The sequence below is a fragment of the Schistocerca americana genome, chromosome X (genome assembly GCF_021461395.2).
Source record: "Schistocerca americana isolate TAMUIC-IGC-003095 chromosome X, iqSchAmer2.1, whole genome shotgun sequence".
In the NCBI taxonomy this organism is placed as follows: domain Eukaryota; kingdom Metazoa; phylum Arthropoda; class Insecta; order Orthoptera; family Acrididae; genus Schistocerca; species Schistocerca americana.
Window position 1 is genome coordinate 927,840,344 of NC_060130.1, and position 23,311 is coordinate 927,863,654.

The 23,311-nt window shown below is 39.0% G+C and overlaps 1 protein-coding gene across 2 annotated transcripts in view; it reads right to left on the reverse strand.

The window, feature by feature from the left end:
* Positions 1–23,311, reverse strand: part of LOC124554711 (regulator of G-protein signaling 7) — a 268,534-nt gene that overhangs the window by 242,738 nt on the left and 2,485 nt on the right. The window contains exon 2 of one of the 2 annotated variants that reach the window (XM_047128350.1): positions 17,690–17,923. The exons of the other annotated variant lie outside the window; for it this stretch is intronic. The gene's annotated coding sequence lies outside the window, so the exon portion shown is untranslated. The remainder of the gene's footprint in view (positions 1–17,689; positions 17,924–23,311) is intronic. 2 annotated transcript variants of the gene reach the window in all.

The following is a 23,311-nucleotide window of genomic DNA, read 5'->3' on the forward strand; positions in this document are numbered from 1 at the left end:
TCAATGATGACATCTGTGTGATCCAATCCACAGACCTTTCCAGATGCTATCTTGTGGCCATTACCGATCTGAACACTATATTATACCATTACTGTTCCAACAGAATGCACAGTCGTCTCAAAAGATGAACAACAGTTATCAATGAAGTGTGTGTATTGGAGATCAACACAGATTACAGAACAAGAGGAAAGCAACAGTCACGTCAATTGCAATGTTATAACTTAACCCAGTGCAGAGATATTCATATTTTTGCTAATGTCTCTAAACTGAAACATCGTTGTGCACTCACAAACGAAAATGGCCACCATTCAGTAAAGTTGAAAGGTATTTTTTTTAAAAAAACTGTTTTGAGCTTCTCAATTATTAAATAATCACATAAAAAAGCAACATTGACAGTGTCCTGGTTAGGTGTCAAGGTGCTTGGAGGACAAGTAACACCCCACGAGCAGTGCACCACCGATGGGGATAGAACAACATCAACAAATGTAAGTTCAGGGTCCAATGGTCTGGGGTGATCTGGCACCTCTGGGGTCATTGGAATAGCCTTCTCTCAAGATTTCTTTTTTCTCTCTTTCCTAACTTTTGGCAGTCATGAATCTTGTGAGGGCTTAGGCATTATGGGTGTCTGAGCGGGCAGACCTGGGACCCACAGTCCATGGCGGCTTCAGCCACTGGCTGGTGTCTGGTTGCTGGTCTGTAGATTTCTGGTGAAAGGTTCCCTGAAAGGAAGCCCTGTAACTGGTAGGTGCCGGAGCAGGATGCTGCTTCTCTAGCTAGGTGCAAGGAGTGGTCCCTAAAGACAATGCTGCAAAGATCATATTAGTTCCAAGTTTCAAAATATGAGGGGGATCAATGAAATTCAGTTCCTGGATTTGGTGTTCCTTGATTATTTGGTGTTCCTTGATTAGAGTAAGGGTCAATCCAAATGAAGTGGTCCAATAAAAATTAAGTTGGCTGCTTGACCATTTTCAAATATTTTAATTTTTTTATGTGATTATCCAATAATTGAGAAGCTCAAAACAGTTTTTAAAAAAACTTTTACCTTTCAACTTTACTGAATCGTGGCCATTTTTGTTTGTAAGCGCGCAATGATGTTTCAGTTTAGACGTTAGCAAAAATATGAATATCTCTGCACTGGGTTAAGTTACAACATTGCAATTGACATTACTGTTTTTAGAAAAGTGTCCTCTACAACATTGTATATTACACAAAATACCCTAAATTCAAAAATAACCAGTCAAAGTTACCTCCAAAGTTTGGTATCCAATTTTCAAAAATCCACATCTTAGGCCCAAAAATAATAAACAAGAAGTGATTTATGAGAGTATTTTTTTCCTATAGTTAGATATCATACACTACTAGCCTTGTACAGAGCAAGAGCACTTACAAATGTTTCCTTAATTTTTTATGAATTTTTGAAATTTGAAAATTTTCTTTTTTTGTAAAGTTTGGCGTTAGTTATCTCAGGTGGGACTGAATACAAAAATATGATTTTTGCACAATTTGTACACCTATATGACAGCAACATACTGTAAAAATTTCAACATTGATATCTGACTGTGAACAAAGATATGAATTTTTGAAAATGAGGAGAAAATTCACATTGTTCTACAACTGATCTTATGGCTGTTGCCTATTCATGTGTGATACTGGCAGGATATAATCAATTATTATTGAAGTAAGGTGCTGAATTACATACAAAAAGTGGAAACATCACTGAAATTAACATTTATATTATTTTGACATACTTAAAATAAATAGTTTCAATTAACATCCTTCGAGATGCGACTGTTCCAAAACCTGGTGGTGAATGTTAAGAACACTTATTTTTTCAGACAGCTTCTGTGATATAGAATAAGACCTCCCAGTTGCTGTGGTTAAGTTTCCTTAAAACATTTTTCATTGGTATCCAAACTTTGTCACTAGTAGATTTCTTGAATGATGTTCTTGGGCCAGCACGGTGGTAAAAATGCAGAAAAACATCACTGTTTTCCAAACTTATTCTTTCAACTTCTGCAAGCCACCACTCTCCATCTTACACACATGCCACTATGTCATTCAACATTAAAGACAGAGATGTAATTTTACTGACACAATGATCCTCATAAATTTTGGTTTCTGATGTTACATAACATTGAACTAAGTTTTCTGCAATGCCCTGGAATTTGTGGAAATGTCTTGTTCCTTTTATTGCTATGCAGTTTTCAAATCTGTTTTTAAGTATTTTCATATCCAGAACCACTTCTTTCTTGATCAGAAAATAGGTAATACCTCTAATATTATCCTTGCAAAAGACATACATGCCCTGTACTGTGAGAATTTGCTCTGTGGTTGGTCTTTGTAGGCTGGCTTTACTTACTTCATGTTTTGTTGTACCTCCTACTCCATCACATACATTTTTACCACGGCAAGATGCATAAAAGTGCCATTCAGCCACCAGCCCAAAGTCTACTTCATGGTTGCAGAGATTTGAAAAATTCTTTTTGTTCTTGTACTGACTACCACTTCAATCTCAAAAGTATATCAGCTTCTCAACCTAGGGAAAATTTTCTTTTATGTAATTTATTACATACTTTTGAAACACATGCACAGCCAAAGTGTTGTGCTCTAAGTAGTCACTTAGAATGCAAACTGAAGAACTGCAAACTTCATCTTTCTCTTTTTTTTAAAGTAGAGAATAAATGGATGCACTGTTGCCTGGTCATTGTCCCAGCGGTACCCTGTATGCATCCTCAAACGTAAAATTTTCTGCAAAATCAGCTAGCACTATGCATTCAGTTTCATGAAGTTGTGCTTTTTTGTCCTTCAAAAACTTACTTTAGATTTTAGAAACATAGTGGTGACTTTGGAGTTTTTGCAAGCCAAGTACTCTTCCTGAGATTTAACCACTGTTATCATTTCTGCCCTGTCAGTTGTGACCCACTATTTGAGGGTAATACTGTCTGGCATTTCCCACCATATTCGTGAAACAATTCAATAACTTTCCTTACCAGGGCATGTATTACACAAACTCATCATGTAGTCATAACTGTTAGTGTCAGAGACCATTAAATCTAGTAACTCTTTGTAGTTAAGATCACTGAGTTTTGCACCTGCAGTCGTCAGTTTGACATTTTGATGATATAAACAAACACATACAGAGTGTGTCCCTGAGGATCCAGCCAAAATACACCACTTAGGATGGAGGTCACAAAATTTTGCCCTTCCAGTTTTGCATTCAGGATGATAATTTTTGAAAGCTACGTAAAGTTCATTAAAATTTGACAGCACTAGTCGTTTCTGCTTTGTTACTTTACCTATCTTTGCAACCTGGGCACATTCTACTGTCTTCATCATCTTCAAAAAACTGATGGATCTTTTTCATTGTTTCTTCACTTATACCTACTCATTTCTTCTCTCCTAAAAATGGAAAAATGCATTGCTCTTTCACTCATTTTTGGGTTAGTTTAACCAAACAATGAGAAACGTTGAATTCATGAATTATTTTTTTCTCTTGACCATGAGTCAGGGAGTAAACTTAAAATTTTAACTTTTTCCTCTTTAGATGTCACTGAACATTTAACTTTTAATTTCTTTATAGAGCTCAAATATACAGTGTCAGATGATGCTGATGATAGGTTCTCTTCTTCTTTAGAAATAATGTTGGTATGTGTGCTATTAAAGCATGATTCCAAGTCTTTTCTAATTTTGTCTGAAATTTGTTGTACCTTATTTTCTCAACAGCTGCTTTTCTTTTTCTGCTACTCAATTTTATTATTTTCGAAGCAGGAGATATGTCTAACTTAGAAAAAGCAAAATCCAATATGCTAACAGCTTCCTCATTAGGAATATAAATGTCATTAACAAGGTTACACTATTCTGGTTATGGATTCGCAACAATTTGGGCACTCGGAATTTCCAGGAATCACATAACGTTTCACTTGGGAAGCTGTTTCATTCTCACATAGCAAGGACAAATGTTCAAGTTTTATTTCCCTCAAACCTTTAGTAATAGGCTTTTAATTAACTTTAAGTGGATCACAGCACTTTCTTCCAAAATTGTGGTTGTACTTCAAAATATATTTCTTCTCATGAGATACTCACACACTGATGTTACAGAAGAAGTTACTCGAAATTTAAACAAAATTTGTCAAACTTCATCAAAGTCATTAACATTTTTCAAGTTTTCTGAAACTGAACTGTAGACTGATTTATGACACACTTCACTTGCTATCTGTCCAACAGAGCACAGTCATCCATGTTATTGCATTCCAGTTAATCTCACAAAATTAATTACAAATTACACATAGAACAAAGCACATAACACATTCTCCACTCTCGAAGTATGTACATCCATTCTAACAGAGGTTTCAGAACAGACTGACTACAACAATGCCCCACCCAGCAATAATGTACTTCTTTATTGACAATAAACCTAAATGTAAATAGGCATTTTTATTACCATAGAAAAAACCGAAAGCTCCAATTGTTTAATGTAGCATCATTAAAAATAAATAAACTAAATGAATATTGGGTGATAATGTCAACTTATTATATGTCACAAATTTTATTACGTTGAAACAATAAACCATTTAAATAGGCAACAGCCATAAGATCAGTTGTAGAGTAATGTGAGTTATTTCCTCATTTTCAAAAATTCATATCTTTGTTCACAGTCACATATCAATGTTGAAATTTTTAGAGTACATTGCTATCATATAGGTGTACAAACTGTGCAAAAATCATATTTTTATATTCAGTCCCACCTGAGATAACTAACGCCAACCTTTACAAAAAAACAAAAATTTTTAAATTTCAAAAATTCATAAAAAATTAAGGAAACATTTGTAAGTGTTTTTACTCTATGAGGCTAGTAGCACATGATATCTTACTAAAGGAAAAAAAATGACTCATAAATCACTCCTTTTTTGTTATTTTTGGGCCTAAGAAGTGGATTTTTGAAAATTTGGATACCAAACTTGGGAGGTCATTTTGACTGGTTATTTTTGAATTTAGGGTATTTTGTGTAATAGATAATATTGTTGAGAACACTTTTCTAAAAACAATCATGTTAATTGCAATGTTGTAACTTAACCCAGTGCAGAGATATTCAAATCTTCGCTAATGTCTCCAGACTGAAAAATCGTCACGCGCCTACAAATAAAAATGGGCACCATCCAGTAAAGGTGCAAGATAAATTATTTTAAAAAACCTGTTTTGAACTTCTCAAATATAGGGCAATCACATAAAAAAATTAAAATATTTAAAAACAGTCAAGCAACCATCACTGGATCACTTCATATGCATTGACCCGTAACACATTTTGGGACTTGGAGAGGAAGGTCATTCCCAGAATTGACAGACAGGTTGTAACACACATGGTGAATTTTCATGAAGTGGATTGCCAGTCTCCACAAATCGGGTCTTATGTACACTGGGAAGAAGTGCCAAAAGAGCTGGCATTTAAAGCACCATATCAAAAGTGGGCAACACAGCTTCAATTCATAACAGTAAACCATAATTCAACCTCCTAAATTAGCAAATCCCCCTCAAAAGTAAGGTCACACATGCCATTGTCAACCTCTTTACCTGGGAGGCCTCGACATGTGTTCGTGTAGTTCAACTGTCTGCAGTGTTAGGTCCCAGTGAAAAATTAATTTCTGTACCATGTTGAGAGGTTCTTATGGACGTTAGAGTAACAGGTACATCAAGTTGTATACAGGAGAGTAACACCCAGGACTGGGTAGGATTTGCAGTCTTAAGATGGAACCACTTCACAAATTGCTAATGGAATAGATTTCACCAAGTACATCTCAAATAACCCCCACAAATACATTGGTTTAGTAAAGGAAGACGGGACATCTATCTGTTTGTGTGGAAGCCAGGAAATTAGGGGAATAACTGTCTGCAAATTGTTGGATTTTGTTTTCCTCCCATGGTGTGGCCAAGCAGGGAAAGCTCCTAGGATCAGTAACACTCTGCACTGAATTGCCATTTGTCTAAAGGGACTGCTGGAGCCTCACAGCCACCACCTAATAACTTTGGTCATTTCGTGATGTCAAATATCTGCCATAATACTGGTTAGTTCGAAGGGGGCTCTCCCCACAGGCACCACCCAGCCAGAGCAAAGACCACCTGGCATGGTGGCCAGTGTCTGGAGTCCCGGTGCCTCCAAACAGACTAGCATTTACTCCTAGACACGTGCAAGGAGATGCTAGCTGAGACATCAATACTGTGTTCCCTGTGTGGTAAGGGGGTACCACCATAAGGGTACCTGATGAGTACAAACATGGACTAGCTACCCCTGGTACTGGGGTACTTTAACCCACACATTCTGTAAAATCTTAATGAAAAGGTGGAGGCCAAACCCAGATATGAGGGACCGACCAAAGGTTAATTGAAACATGTGGTGTAAAACAAAGAGGAAAAGTAGGAAAATCCATAACTGACGTCCTACAAGAAAGCTAGGTTCCAGCAGGAGGAAAGTGGTCTGCTAGTGGTCTTAATGGTCTCTAGTGTACAGACAATGTCGGGAAAAATCTCAGACGTTAAGCACTTACAGCTCATAAGCCGTATAGATTAACTACAGTTCACAAAGAAAGCATTTCATTGTGACATAGTGTCAGGGTTTCCATTCTCACCCCCCGCCCCTTACAGGCCCACCAAATACCAGCGTGGATGCAGTCTCTCTGTAAACATAAGTTCCTGTGACAGTTAGTACAGCAGTTTCCTCCTGAAACAATGAAGTTGTTCCGGCATGTTATGATGATCACCTATTTCTTGTATGGCAGTAAATTTTATGAAATGACAGACAGAATGGCTATGAGTTCTCCATTGTCCCCCAACACTGGCCAACTTTTTTACGGAACATTTCAATCAACATGCATTAAATCTGGCTCCATTTCACCCATGCTCATTTTAACATGTCACTGACATTTTTATAGTCTGGCTACATGGTGGCTAAACTCTTTAGCAGTTCCTTTAACATGTTAGCAGCATGCACCCATAAACTATCAAGACAGAGAGAAGTAAAGTTGTAATTTTTAAATGTTCTGGGCAGGCAACGAATGTCAGATGAGCGTCTCAGCCCTTCCGTGTACCACAAGCCGACGTATACCAATTTATACCTCAGCAAGCACAGTTTCGACCACACAGTCCAGAAGATAGCTGCTTTAAATACACTGACATAAAGGGCTATAATTGTTTCTGGGGAGGACTACTTGGATTCCGAAATTAAACATCTGAAACATGTATTCCAAAAGAATAAGCACGGTTCACACAATTATTGTGAAAGCAACTGCACTGGTCCATCCATATGTACCATCTCCGACCACTGTGCAGAGTATCAAAGGCACACCAAAAATCACAAACTTCAGAAATTGGAAAGTGTAGGACACAGCCTCACAAATAAGCACAAAATACTGTTTGATGAAACAGGTTTTTACAACCTGGGATTCCGTTATTAAAAAGGTGGTATAAATAAGAACGTGAAAGAACAGCTTGAACAGGGACAGTGGATATAATCTTAGTAGCACATGAAAGCAAGTTCTCAATGCCAAGAAAAAAATTCACCACATCCATTATGTTCCTAAGAGAGTGGTGGCACCGACAGTGCAGCTGCTGACACCATCTAATATATGGTGTGTGAATATTTCATAAAGCAAGCCCTTGTGTGTCCAAACTGCAGCCTTCCTTTTCTTTACCTATAACTGAGCCTATGTGACACACCCATTTCTTATTCCTACATATTGCTACCCCAAAGAATTTATGTAAAATTGCTTACTGAAATTAGGTCTCATTAAATTTCAGCTTAGACTAGAATCATATACTTGTCAAGTTTCCATTCTTTGCATCAAGTTAGTATTTGATTTGAAAGTGACTGCCTCTTACTAAAAATTTTGTAAGATATGGGCAATTCCAAGTAGATTGATTACAATTATACCTGAGTTGCCAAGTGCACTAAACTGTTTCATTTGCATGTGCTCATAAGATATTTTCTCCACTCTGGGCAGTCTGCTTGCATATAGAAACAGTCTACTGTCACTATGCACAGTTTGCTGTCATGATAGATACAATATTCAAAAGCCCTGACTTTATGGCATCATGTTGCTCTGTCAAACAATTTACACCCATACTCCATAAGTCACCCTACAGTAGGTGACAGTATGTGGTTCGTGTGCCACTGTCACTTCCCCCCTTTTATGTTCCAGTCACAAATGGTTCATGGGAAGAGTGACTGTTTGTAAGCCACCTCAAAACCCTGACTCAAATTTTCCATTCATGGTCTTTTTCTTGAAATATACATAGGAGGAATCAATATATTGTTACTTCTTCCAGGAATGCACACACTTGAAATTTATGGCAGTAAACCAAACTGTGATGCACAACACCTATCTTATAGCGTCTACCACTGCAGTTAGTTGGGCACCTCTGTAACACTTTTTTGCTCATTAAAGGAAACACACAGCTCTTCTGTGGATCTTCTCAATTTCCTCTACCAGTTCTATCTGGTATGGATTCCAGACTGCAGAGCAATAGTCAGATATCGATTGAATCAAGGGTTAGCAAGCTACCTCCTTTATGAGTGGCTGAAACTTCCTGAGGATTCTACCAATGAGTCCCAGCCTGTCATCTGTCTTACCTGTAATTAGTTTTATGTGGTTGTTCCACTTTAAATCACTCTGTATACGTACAGCCAGATAGTTAATGGATGTGACTACTTCCAGTGATTGTTCCGCAATAACAAGTCTTTCTCCCTGTATTTGTTTAATATGTTGTATCTGTTTATGTCAGGAGTCTACTGCCAATCCCTGCACCAAACACCTATCCTCTGACGGTCTTCCTGCATTTCCTTACAGGTTTTTTGCAGTGCAGCTTCTCTGTATACAACATCACCATCCACAAAAATCCTATGGTACTTCCATTGCTATCCACCGGGTCATTTGAATGTATTATGAAATGTAATGGCCCTACAACACATCCCTGAGATATGCCCAAAGTTATGTTTACACACAAAGATTTGTGTCCACTGTGAATGACGTGCTATGTTCTGTTTTTAGAAACTCTTCAACCGCACAACTGGTCTGATATACCATACACTTGTATTCTGTTCATCAGTGGCAGTGGCAGTGCACAGTTGTACTTGAGGCCTCCCAGGCGTCAAAAATGCACAAACCTGGGCACTACTGACTTTTGAGATTTATTGACTAACAGGGTCAGTTTGGTTTCACATACTCATCCATTTTCGGAATCCACGTTGATTTCTATAAACGAGATTTTTGGTCTCCAGAAATGTCATAATATGCGAGCGTAAAACACATTCCAAAATTCTACACTGTTCTGGAGATTCATCTGCTGCCATTTGATAGCACCTGGTGGAAATTGCTTCATACTGCTTGTTTGGTCACATGCAAAGTAACCCACTTGTTCATGTAAGTAAATAGCAAAGGAGGTGGACTTTACCTTATTTGTCCACCATATACATATGATCACTGCTGTTCATGGCTCACAGCACGTGCGAAGAGAGAGAAAGTCTTGCAAAGTCAATGTTTACGAGGATTACTCCTCTAAGGCACACCAACAAGGAGAACCAACCCTTTCAATGCCAAATGTTTCCACCTCCTTGGTGACTGCCATTACATTTGTTTTCATCATGGTAAAGCTAACAGTGAGGGAACATTGACATTATAAGCAATAATGAAAAACTGCATTAAGTATGTAAACAGGAAAAAAATGGAAGCTGTGCACCTCAAAAGGGACAAACAAACTAGTCTCCCAATTATGGATTTACATAAAAAAAGAAAAAACCTACTCCAGAATGAATATTTCACACTTCAGTGGAGAATGCGCTATATTTAAACTTTCCGGCTGATTAAAGCTGTGTTGAGTCATCGCTGGCTTCTCCGTTGGTAAGAGCATTTGCCCACAAAAAGTAAAATTGTGGCTTCAAGTCCTAGTCCCATATACAGTTTTATCTGCCAGCAAGCCCCAACTAAACTACAATCAAAACTGGTTTCTTCTCGGTGGGCACCACAGCCTCAATAAATGCAAAGAAAGACAATTTCCAAGTTTATAATGCATTAAAGTCTGCCTCCACTCCCGAACACTTCACGCACGAGGCTCGACAGTTACCCAATGGTGAGCTTACTAGAACCCATAAAAATTATACTGGAGGAGTGACACAAAATTGAAAACCTTAGAGAAGAATTAAAGTCATTAACATTTAATGATTACTGAAATTCAGTGCTTAACTAAAAACGATTTAAAATAATTTGAAGTATTGTGAAAACATAAGTAAATTTTTTTGTTGAAAAGCGAATGTGTATACAACATGACTTTTGTAAAGAATTTGAAACAAAAAAAAGGAAATTTTGTAAACACACAGTCTGAAGTGAGCATTATATATTTTAGTTTAGTAAGTCCACTTCTGGAAATCCATTTTAATTTAGAAAATAGTCGAGATTTATAATTATTACAAATTTGTTTGCAAAAATTCTTTATAGTCGCATCTCTAGACATCTGACATGAGCAGATAGCTTCATACACACTGTAAGTCATGGTTCTAGCATGACAGATGTACGCTTATGATCGAGCAAGCCTGTTTGTTCCAAGTAGTATGTGCTGTGACCAAAATTTGTCAGCATCATACAGACTATGAAATCCTGAGCCATCAAAACAACATACTTTGGAAATGAAATTGTATCTTCTGTGAATATTTCTTCTTTTATTAATAATTGCTGATTTAATATACTTAATTATTAATGTCAATGCAAATTAATATAATAAATGAATATTGTTATGTCTGTTAACTGAGTAAATGATAGTGTGGGCATAGCATCTGTACGGAGACTGAATCATATGCTCAGGGAAAATTTGTAAAGTTTATGTCGCCGATTTATATACTGAGAAACATGAACCCTTTTACAATAACTCAGTTATTTAAAAAGGGCGTTAGCTTGATATTTGTGGATTTTCTAAATTTCATTTAACAAATTGTTCATAAACGTTATTAAGTTGTGATTGGTGCAATGCAAGAGACACGGGATAGTGCAGACTTATACTGACAGACCATTGGCTGTAACGTTTCTCAGCCAATGAGAAGAGAGTATGTTCGTGTATACTACATGGGCTAAAGAACTGCTTTGTGCAGTCTCTATTCAGTTCATGCCTCAATCCTCATCATGTTTGGAGGCGTGTATTAGGAACTCTGAATCAATATGATAATTTTGCATAATTTTGAGTTTAACTTCAGCATGGAGTGCCGCAAAGTGAACACGAATGAGTAAGAAAGATGAACGCAGAATTCCAGATTTTATATGTGAACTGTGACTTGAAAATTAACTAAAATTCGTGTGGCTTATTGTGTAAGTCGGGACCAAGAACATAACATTCAAAGGGATTGAGTTGGGGAATATACGAGCAAGCATGCTGTCATAGATTATCCTTTTTATAATTTTCCTGGTAACAAGTTCAGTTAGGTACCATAAGCTGGCTATTACAAGTGACTCTGTGTGTGTGTGTGTGTGTGTGTGTGTGTGTGTGTGTGTGTGTGTGTCGAAACTGTAACTTAAGATTAGCACTGGATTTGCAGTGTTTTGTATCAAGCAAGTAACAACAAATTGAAGTTTTCACTCACAAATTACTGCCTATCCATCCTTTAATAGCTCAGTTAACCTGAAACTAAAATATTTAGTGCAACCAGTAGACACATGTAGTCCTGCTGGTCCTACTATAACTTCTCCAGTAGAGAAACATTATCCATTTTCTAACAGGACTGGCATGTGCATTGGACAGCAGAAGATATCACTGCAAGGTGAGTGGCCATTTTCTGTACACAGACAACTAAACCACGCTGTCACACAAGGATTGTGAATGTGAATACAAGGTGAGTAACTGCTTCTCTAGCCAAATAGTCTGCCAGTCAATTACCTAGAATACCCACATGACTTGGGACCCAGAGGAAGACGGCCAAGCAGACGGTATGATTAAGTATCTGGGGAAGGTCATGAATCGCAGGTATTACAGTGTGACAAGAATAACATCAGTAAACAGCTCAGAAACTGCTCATTGAGCCACCACATATTGTAATGTGGTGCCTGTTTAATAAAATGAGGGCTCTGTTAATGACCAACATTTCTCTCATAGAAACACTACATGTTTCTGACAAAGAAGGGTATTCCTGACTGGCGGGAGATGTAAAAGCACAACCCATCCTATCCATAGTTTTAGAGCTGTCAGTATAAAATGCAGTAGCACCCTGACACTACTGAAGAACTGAAAGGAACAAATGCCAAAAGATAGTGAGGTGACAAGCTTTAGGTCTCTGAGACAGATCCGTCCTAATTAGTGGAGAGCGTACCAACCGAGTGGAAGTTCTGGCAGAAGGCTACACAGCGCATTCCAACTGGTAATCCCACATGAGGTGGAGTACTGGGATCCATGTCCCTCTTATCCGAACAAATAGGATATGTCGGATGATCACGAAATTGTCGATTGGCAGTTTTATAGGTGAGCATGAGTTGATACTGCCACAACTAAAGGCAAGCAAGATCCTCACTTCGGCAGGGACTGCATAGGGGACTAGTCCGGAAGGTGCCAGTGACCAGCCAAACTCCACAATGATGGGCTAGGTCTAATAATTTCAAAGCTGAAGGCACCATCAAGCCATAACCGTGCCAACCACAGTATAATCCAGACCGGACCAGAGCCCAGCAGACATTAGGGAGAGTAGTGCAATCTGTATCCCAAGAGGTGTGGGCAAGGAAGCACAGAACATTAAGCTTTCACATGCAGTTAATCTTCAATTGATGAATATGAGGTAGCCAAGTCAACTTCTTGTCAAAGAGAAGTCCCACAAATTGGGACTTTGAAAGAACGTCTGAGCACTATGTACTCAAGTAGAGTGATGGGTCATTACAGACCATGGTACGATGACAGAAATGCACAACCTGCGTCTTGGCACGAGAGAAATGGAAACAATGGGAAAGGGCCCAAGCAGAAGTCTGTTGGATGGCACCTTGGAGCTGGCATTCAGTCAAAGCTAAACAGTGAGATTTGTACCAAATAAAAGAGTCATCAACAAATACTGCAGGGATGACGAATGGCCTGACAGAGGTCAGTAGCCAAGGGATGGTAATGAGGAATACAGTTACATTCAGCATGGAGCCCAGCATGACGTCACTCTCTTAGACCTATTGAAAGCTGATTGAAGTACCAATTCCAAGCCAGAAGAGGAGGGGGGGGAGGGGGGGGGGGGGGGAACTGACAAAAATTTGTAGGTAGTGGTGTCAAACGCCTTGAAGTAGGACAATAAAAGTCAGCAATGAGGTGTCAGTGTTCAGAAAAAAGCTGTTAAACTGCTGTTCACAACCTAACCAGATCACTGATTGTGGATTGTCCCTTCCTGAAACCACAGTGACACGGGGACAAAAGTCCCCGAGAATTGACAACCCAGCATGACTCGCAGGCAACCATCCTTACAAGTAGCTTGCACAGCGCATTGGTGAGGCTAATGGGCTGGCAACTGTCAATGGATTTTTGGGGTTTTGCCCAGCCAAACTGTTGGAACTGTGCTACTATCTCGCCATCGCGAAGGGAAATCAACATTGAGGCAGGTATAGTGTAAGACCCTGAGGACATGATGCCCTTGAGTAACAATCAAATATTGTAACATCCAACAATGAATGGAATAATGAGATGAGGCAAGAGCCTGAAGCAACTCCCCGTCAGTGAATATATTTTGTCATGCTGTGGGTGAAGTATGGGGGCAAGTCTTCCATTTGTCACTTATGCATCTGGAAGGCAGCCGCATAAGAGGAGGAAGTTGATGCAAAGTGGCTCACAAGGTACGCAGCAAGAGCTGACAGAGCAGAACAGAACAGAGACCATCCCAAAGAAAGAGACCTATTACAGTTCGGGATCTTTGCTGGCCAGAAGACTAGGGAGCTTGGCCACACACCTGTGACGAAGATGCATAAGTTCCCAGGAAGGAGATACAGCCTTCCTAGCATTTCTTCTTACTGCATTTAATTAGATATGAAACCTTAGCACCAAGTCACTTGAAAGTGATAAGATTGGTCTGCGAAAAAAGTCACTTGAAACTTTGCAAGGTTCTTCACAATCCTGAACAGCTACTGCTGTATCGATGGTACCCCATTGCACAGGCAGGGGATGGAGAGAACCTGTAGAAATGGGAATAGCAGTTCCAGCAGTATTGGTGTTTGTATCGGAGACATCTTGACAACATTGTCTATGCAACCTGACAGGGGTCAATAGCTGAAAAGGTGCTATGGGCAGCACTGACGTGGACAGGAGTACCATCACTGAGGAGAGAGAGGTCATGGTTGGTAAGAAGCTGGTCAATTAGAAGGCTCCACCAGACAAAGAGGCACTCCCCCACAGGGAGTGGTGGGCACTGAAGTCCCCAAGTACGAGAAAAATGAAGGAAAGTTGTTGGATTAATGTGGTCAACTCAATGTATGTAAGTGGCCTGTCTGGAGGTAAATGAACAATGCAAATAGTGATCACCGAATTCATCTGAATCCGCATTGACCGCATCGCTATTGCTTCCAATGTGGTTAGGAGGAGACTCTACTTACTGACAACATCTGTGTGAACCAATGTACAGTGTTTCCAACCCCACCCCTTGCCTCCCTGATGGGGCAGCACAGATCCTACAGAATGCATGATAACCATGGAGTGGTGGGCAATCAGTGAAGCGTGTTTCTTATAAAGCAATGCTAATTTCAGAAGGGGAGGAAATAAGATGGTGTAGTTCTGGCAGGTGACAGTAATATCCATTATGATTACACAGAATTACCACATCATGGGTGTCCAGGTTATGCTTGAGAGGGCCATGAGGACTGCTCATGCACCAGAACCACTGTTTGTTACAAAAGGGTATGGAGCCACATAAATCAGAATTGGTTCAGAATCTGATCACGAGGGGACTGGGTCCCTTCGGGCCACCAGAGTATCTTTGTCCCAATTATTCTTCTTCTTGCGCTCCAATGCAGCCCTTGGTGGCCAAGATTCTTACGAGGACCTATCCATAATAAGCTTGGATCCCCCCCCCCGCCCCCCCGCCGCCCGCCTGATAAAGAGCAGGTAGCCCCCAAGACCCACAGGCAGCAGTTCCTTCAGCCATTGGTTGTATTGGGGCTTTGAAACGTGGGCTTCTGGGGAGGAGTCCCGAGAGCAAGACCTGTCGCTGGTAGATGCCAGTGGAGAATGCTGCTTCTTCGGGTGGGTGTGGAAAGTTGTTCCTGCAGATTGTGGCGTGAGAACCCCAAGAGAGGAAGGCAGTAGGAGAACTGGTTTGGAAATGATTGGGGTAATAGGGTTGATACTTGTGACTTTCGCATAAATGATCATCATGTCAACAAGATATAGGCATTCATTTTTTCTTGCCTCAGTGAATGACAGACGGTCAACAGATTTATATTCCTGTATTTATAAGATTGGGCAAGCAGGTGAACATTGAGGATGGTGTTCCATGCAATTGACACACAAAGATGGTTGTTTCATGGAGTGGTTGTCCACAGTTAACGCATTTTGGAATACACCATGCAGCGGCATGACCAAAGTGTATGCTCTAGACACACCTCGTGGGTGCTGGGACGTAGGGTTTCACGTCACGCCTGTATACCATGACAAATTTTTCCTGGAGTAGATTCTCTTCAAAGGCTAAGATAACGGCACACTTTATGTTTATTATTATTATTATTACGATTATTTTTGGGACCTTTTTGGGTGCATCTGACAAAATGTATGCCTCACTGCTCTCGATTAGCATATAGCTCCTCGCCTGAAGCATAATGTCTCTGTGCCCCTTGGACGAAAGTCAGAGTTTTGTGTGGGGTAATGGTAACTTATGTCACACAGATGAACACATGTCTGAAGACATTGTATGGAATAATAGGTTTTAATCACTCACAATCCTCTGTGCATTCCTCCCAAAGACTCAAATTTTCCACATGATCTTTAACACTGCATTCAGTATGTGGCATATAAGATGTTCTTCCACAGTTTGTCGACACAACAGAAAAACAAAAATGGGTCAAACCCAAAAGGTGACCAAAACTTACTTCAGCCAATACGTGATGTAAAGTAAACGAACGAGTATTCTAAGAAAGGAAAGCAGAACCTAGGGAATGGTACAATGAGAGACTGCAGCACAGAAAACGAAATAGGTGTTGCAACAGCTTGGGGCCTCGTACTCACCATGCACATACTCACGAAAGAGTGTGGGCCCCATAAGGGGACAAGTCATTTGGCTTCCATATTTACTGCAGAGTACCTTAATTTTGGTGCCACAACATGAATGACATAAGTTGTTATGCAGAATTGAGAGAAAGGCTAAGAGTAGGACTGTGCGTTTTGTCAATATGACACATGACTCTCAAAATAAAATTAAAGCAATATAGGCAACACAAATCTCAGTACAACAATAGCAAAGAATAATAAGTAAAATTCCCAATTTAAAGAGTATCTTTCTTGTTCAATCATTATTTCTTGTCAAGTTTGCATTACCTGAATTATAATTCATCTTACACGTTTCACGAAAGTTTTTGAAACAAAATGCTTATTTTGGCAGCTGTCCCTACATAAAAAAATCTGGCATAAATTATAATGTTAAACAAGACAGGAAAGTTTTCATTCTTGTTACTGTGATATGAAGTAGAACACTTATAATGTCAAGTAACAGGAAATGGCTTTGCGTCTGTCAATGTTACAAGCATATTGTTACAGGATGTGGCCAGGATTAGAGTAATAAAGTAATAGGAAATCAGTCTGTCACTATAAATAATGCACAGACTTAGCTGCAATGAAACGTTATGTTTGGTTTCCCAACAGTACTTCTGCTGGATGACATTCCACTTCCTTATGAAGATGGCATCATTGGTCAAGTGGAGAAGGTTGAGGCATTTCTGAAAAGAATATTCACAACCTCCACCTGAAGCTGAATTCACCTAGATTTAAAATATTTTTAGTGCTATCTTCAGCACTTGTAATACACTTGAGCTGGTTTATTGTGCATATTTTCTTTCCACGATGTCTTGTGGGATTATGAATTTGAGTAATACAGTTCAGGGAAAGAGAATCATTAGTCCAAAGATGATGCCATCCAGGCATACAACTGGTTCACAGCAAACAGTTTAAACTTTAATCCTGCAAAGACATATATTACATATGATTGCTAACAAATAAAAATGACAAGTCACATAACTAGACATCAATCTGCATACACTGGATGACACTCCATGTGCAAAGTTCCCATTCATCCAAATAGATAATAAACAGAGGCATCATCAGCATGTGTATAAGTGAACCGCAAAGGTCAGTTCTGTCTATGCTGTACATAAAAGCCTGTCACTGTGTTGACCTTTAGATGGGATTAGTAGCATACTACGTATACATTCACTCGGTAGTGTCCTATAGCATAATAATCTGGGCCAAAGCAGATAAGGTCAAAAATAAATTTATTCCACAGAAGTGTGCAGTACAAATGAAAAATGAGGGTCTAATATCCTGCTAACAAAGAGTTTGTATTGGGGATGGGCAATGAAAATGACCATGTGTTTTTCAATAGTTTTTGAACACTTTGAGAAAGTTTGCTTTCTCAAAACCCCAAAAAATTACACTGTATGTAACAACTGATATATAATAAGCATGTGAAACTTTCTTTTTAACAGCTACGTCAGTTACATACTTTTTTTGAACTCTCTTCGCATAAAGAAAGCTATTTAACTGCTTCACTACGCAGTCCATGTGATCAGTCCTTGAGAAGTTTTTGTGTGTCCCCTTCAGCCCTGATCCACACAAATGTGTAGGTCAGATTGTAAAATTATTTTCTTGGGTTTGTTTTCATTTCTCTGACTCGTATTGACTTGGATCAGTTGTGCGTGTCTATTCGTCTGGGTATGACTGTTGGCAGCATACTGCTCTACAAAGAAAATTAAATAGGTCAGAAAGAGTTGTTGCAACAGCTACGCCAGATATTTTATAATTTTTTCATATATTGTTTCAATGAACAATGATGATACTGATTTCCTGTCAAAAGAGGTGTTATAACTGCAACATTTTTGTATACAAATAAATAGTGAACAGTGATGTACAAAATTATACTGTGTTAAAACGTCAAAAAGGCGTAGTTTTGCAAATCAGCATAAAATTAAGACCACAATTATCAATGCCTAATGAAGAAAGAAGCCAAAAACGTGCTAGCAGATGGCATTCTCTGAAGTAGATGAAAAACCAAGCAGAAATTACCATCACTGATCATGCTTCATTCAATAAAGCTAAATGTGTGTGAAAAAGAAACCACTCATTTTCTTGTAGTTTTAACAATGGAACAGAACTTCTCTCAGAAACTGTAAAGCAACTACAGACAATACGGCCATACAAATGAAGAATTTATTTACAACAAAATTCGTAAGGAAGCAGCAGTTAGAATGCCCAACTCCTTAAACAGGTTTCTACACGATGATCAGGGGCGAGCACCACTTATTATTCTTACAGCATGTTTATGAGCATCTTTTGTGCACAGTACCTCGCCCTTTCCTAAATCCATACAGACAGTTCAGAATGTTTTTTTGTTATACTTTCCTAACTGATTACACACTGTTCACTCAATTCAGTCTGTTCAGAAAGCAGGTGATAGACTCATTATATGGCAGAACTGATGTATCTTATGACATCCTGCTTTTATTAGCTTTGTTGGAATTTCATCCCAGTTCACAATTTTAACATTTTTAAGAACTATATAAGTCCAGGCACTTCACAGCAGGATGAAAGAGTAAATCTAAATTCTCCAGATCTGTGTTGCATTGTACTGTGATTTATGTGAGGGAAAGTCATTCGTTATGTCTCAAGTTATAAAACACCTGTTAAATTCTTCATAGATCTGGCGAGACTTTGTATGTTCATCAGCTTCTAATTTAGGGATAAAATGTATAGGTTTCTCAGTACCTACAACAATCTTGACAATCTGACATAGCTCTTTTGATTTGTTTATTGCATTTAAGATGAAGTTACTGTTTGATTCGTCTGTTTAACAACACTGTCAAAAATTCTTTTGTATTTGTTTACATGAGAAACTTCACATTACAGTAGTTCTTTGCTTGCATGTGCAGTTTCCTCTTTCTAATGCTAAGGATCTTTATGCTGTCAGTTACCCATGAGTTTGTTTTATTGTGCATGTCAGTACCATCATGAAGGAGAAACTTTCACTGAAAATCCTCAAGAATTCTAGTACAAATGCATGGCAGTTAGTGTTTACTAAACAGTGGTTACTGAATTACCAAAGGTTTTCATTCAAATTTGAGGCTAATATAACTTATTCACATTTCATTGACTAAAGTTACAAACACTTTCTCACTGTATAGGTTTTATCTCAATCTGGCAATGAGATAAAAAGGGTGGAATGTCAGATATTTTGAAGTCAAAAATGAAGTTTCCTGGAGCACTACAATTGATATTGCTTACAATATTATCTATATATGTTGCAGCAGATACTGTTACTCTACTGTATTCACTAAAATTTAGTATTAAGTCTTCAGAGAAATGGCAAACCTGTCATCAATTCATATCTACGTTGAAGTCAGCACAAATAATGACTTTTCTTACATAACTTGTCTGCCTGCAACCTACTCAGCAAAGTATTAAATCTATCTAGAAATGCACACGTGACTGAAAGCCAGTGATATGGCATATGCTAATAATAAATGCCACATTCCTAACATTCTATGCAGTAACTTTCAAATAATTGTTCCTTATTCAAGTACCTAAAAGTCTGTCTAAATTCAAAGATTAGTGACTGTACTACTAGAAAGCATGAACTTCCAAACCCATTCTTTTCTACAGAAACTTGCAGCTAAATTGCAGCTGGTAAGTGAATTAATCAAGCTGATATTGTCACTTTTAAGCCAGTGTTCATTTAACTTCTATAGACTCCATGTTCTCCAGAAATACTTCCATTTCATTTAGCTGGTTCAACATTCCTACTGACAGGCTGCCTATGTTTAGGTGCATAATGACATTACTTTTAGGAACTAAACTTATCTCAGAATAATTAAACTGGTAATCATCACTGGAGCCTGTATGGGTATGTATTTCTGCATTGCATTCCTCCAGTATTCTGTCACTTGATTAGTATTTTCTAGTAGAGGAGCACCCAGCACAACAACAGATTTATTTATGCTTTTGATGGCCAGATGAAAAGTTGAACTGTTGTCCTCCTGAATACCAGCACACTATATCATTCAGTTAGTAGGTCCAGGAAGAATATCGTGGTAAGTTGAAAACCAAACACATTGCCTCTTCAGTTACCTAAGGGTTCTTATACTTACATGCTAATACATTTACTCCTTAACAGTATTTGTGGTTTTGAGTGAATTTATGATGAACTGAAATTCTCAATAATAACAATTCCATGTTCACTAGATGCAATCCAGCCTTTGGTTCAGATGTACAGGGTGTTTCAAAAATGACCGGTATATTTGAAACGGCAATAAAAACTGAACGAGCAGCGATCGAAATACACCGTTTGTTGCAATATGCTTGGGACAACAGTACATTTTCAGGCGGACAAACTTTCGAAATTACAGTACTTACAATTTTCAACAACAGATGGCGCTGCAAGTGATGTGAAAGATATAGAAGACAACGCAGTCTGTGGGTGCGCCATTCTGTATGTCGTCTTTCTGCTGTAAGCGTGTGCTGTTCACAACGTGCAAGTGTGCTGTAGACAACATGGTTTATTCCTTAGAACAGAGGATTTTTCTGGTGTTGGAATTCCACCGCCTAGAACACAGTGTTGTTGCAACAAGACGAAGTTTTCAACGGAGGTTTAATGTAACCAAAGGACCGAAAAGCGATACAATAAAGGATCTGTTTGAAAAATTTCAACGGACTGGGAACGTGACGGATGAACGTGCTGGAAAGGTAGGGCGACCGCGTACGGCAACCACAGAGGGCAACGCGCAGCTAGTGCAGCAGGTGATCCAACAGCGGCCTCGGGTTTCCGGTCGCCGTGTTGCAGCTGCGGTCCAAATGACGCCAACGTCCACGTATCGTCTCATGCGCCAGAGTTTACACCTCTATCCATACAAAATTCAAACGCGGCAACGCCTCAGCGCCGCTACCATTGCTGCACGAGAGACATTCGCTAACGATATAGTGCACAGGATTGATGACGGCGATATGCATGTGGGCAGCATTTGGTTTACTGACGAAGCTTATTTTTACCTGGACGGCTTCGTCAATAAACAGAACTGGCGCATATGGGGAACCGAAAAGCCCCATGTTGCAGTCCCATCGTCCCTGCATCCTCAAAAAGTACTGGTCTGGGCCGCCATTTCTTCCAAAGGGATCATTGGCCCATTTTTCAGATCCGAAACGATTACTGCATCACGCTATCTGGACATTCTTCGTGAATTTGTGGCGGTACAAACTGCCTTAGACGACACTGCGAACACCTCGTGGTTTATGCAAGATGGTGCCCGGCCACATCGCACGGCCGACGTCTTTAATTTACTGAATGAATATTTCGATGATCCGAAACATACAGGAGGCAGCGTGGATTGGCCTCCCTATTCGTCAGACATGAACCCCTGTGACTTCTTTCTGTGGGGACACTTGAAAGACCAGGTGTACCGCCAGAATCCAGAAACAATTGAACAGCTGAAGCAGTACATCTCATCTGCATGTGAAGCCATTCCGCCAGACATGTTGTCAAAGGTTTCGGGTAATTTCATTCAGAGACTACGCCATATTATTGCTACGCATGGTGGATATGTGGAAAATATCGTACTATAGAGTTTACCAGACCGCAGCGCCATCTGTTGTTGAAAATTGTAACTACTGTAATTTCGAAAGTTTGTCTGCCTGAAAATGTACTGTTGTCCTAAGCATATTGCAACAAACGGTGTATTTGTATCGCTGCTCGTTTAGTTTTTATTGCCGTTTCAAATATACCGGTCATTTTTGAAACACCCTGTAAGTATACTTTCTGGTGTAAAAACCATAAACAGCTTGCCAGTAGACATAAGACAGCAAACTGGAAATCCCCAAATATTAAAAAATAAACTAAAAGAATGCTTTATTAGCCACTCCTATAAATTATCAGGATATTTGGAGTGTGGGATGTGGCTTACAGTTAACACTCACATTCACACTGAACACGGTTTTAAATTTCCAATATATAGATGCCCAACAGTGTTGTGTGTGAAGCTGCACAATTGCTCCATTTGAAGTATTAGATAAAAACAGCCGAGTGGTGTAGTAAGAGGACTATAAATATTTTTTTGTTTTTAAAGTAGGCACTTGCTAATTATAAAGGAGTCTACAAGTAAAAGTTATATTTACATACTACCAAGAGCTGCTGATAAAATAAACATCTACCCATCACCAATTTTGATCACAACAAGCCTCATCATGTAACCTGTACAGCAAATTGTAATCTAGGTGTAATATTTATAATTATCAATGTGATTAGTATTAGTGTTGACTGGTTATGATGTTAACAAAATTAGCCTACATTGCTTCTGGCAATTAATGCATCATTTATCTGCAGCCATACACCAATCGAAGAACGTACTCCTTCATTAACCTCATTTAAGTCAATACAGAACTAACTGTGGTATCGTAACACTGACATTACAGTACACATACTGACACATGCAATTTCTCATTAACAATAGGCATTTGTTGGAGAGTCAAAGCTGGATTCATTTAGTGAACCTAAATCATATGATATCAACATAGATGAAAGCACAGGTTGCTCTACTCCCAATAAGTAGACATCATTTTTACAAGACCCACTTACAGCAGAGTCTCTCAGAATTTATGTAAGTCTGTGATAAATGCACATATCCAATATTTAAAAGTTTTTTTCTCTTGGCAAACTACTACTACTACTACTGTCTGTAGAAATACCTATGGCCCTTTATGTGGTAACTACTACTATAACTTACTATAATGATCAGAACATTTTGTACTTATAATAAGAACAGTGCATTATTACCAGGTCCAAGCAGCCCAATTTCAGTTTTCTAGTAATCACTTCATGTGACTGGTATCCACGGCTGTCAACTTCCCTATTTTATACACACATTATCACTTAACACCAATTATTCAAATATAATTAACGTTAGTGATATTCTCCTCAATTATGGGAAATACGGAAGCGTCCGATCCCGCCCGTCTGCTTTGACCCATGACGTCACAAATACGGCGGAAACAAAAACAAACACACACACTTTCCACAAGAAGCCTATTGACACTAACGGGACAAGCGCGGGAAATGGGGTGTTTTGGGTGGGGGGCAAACTAA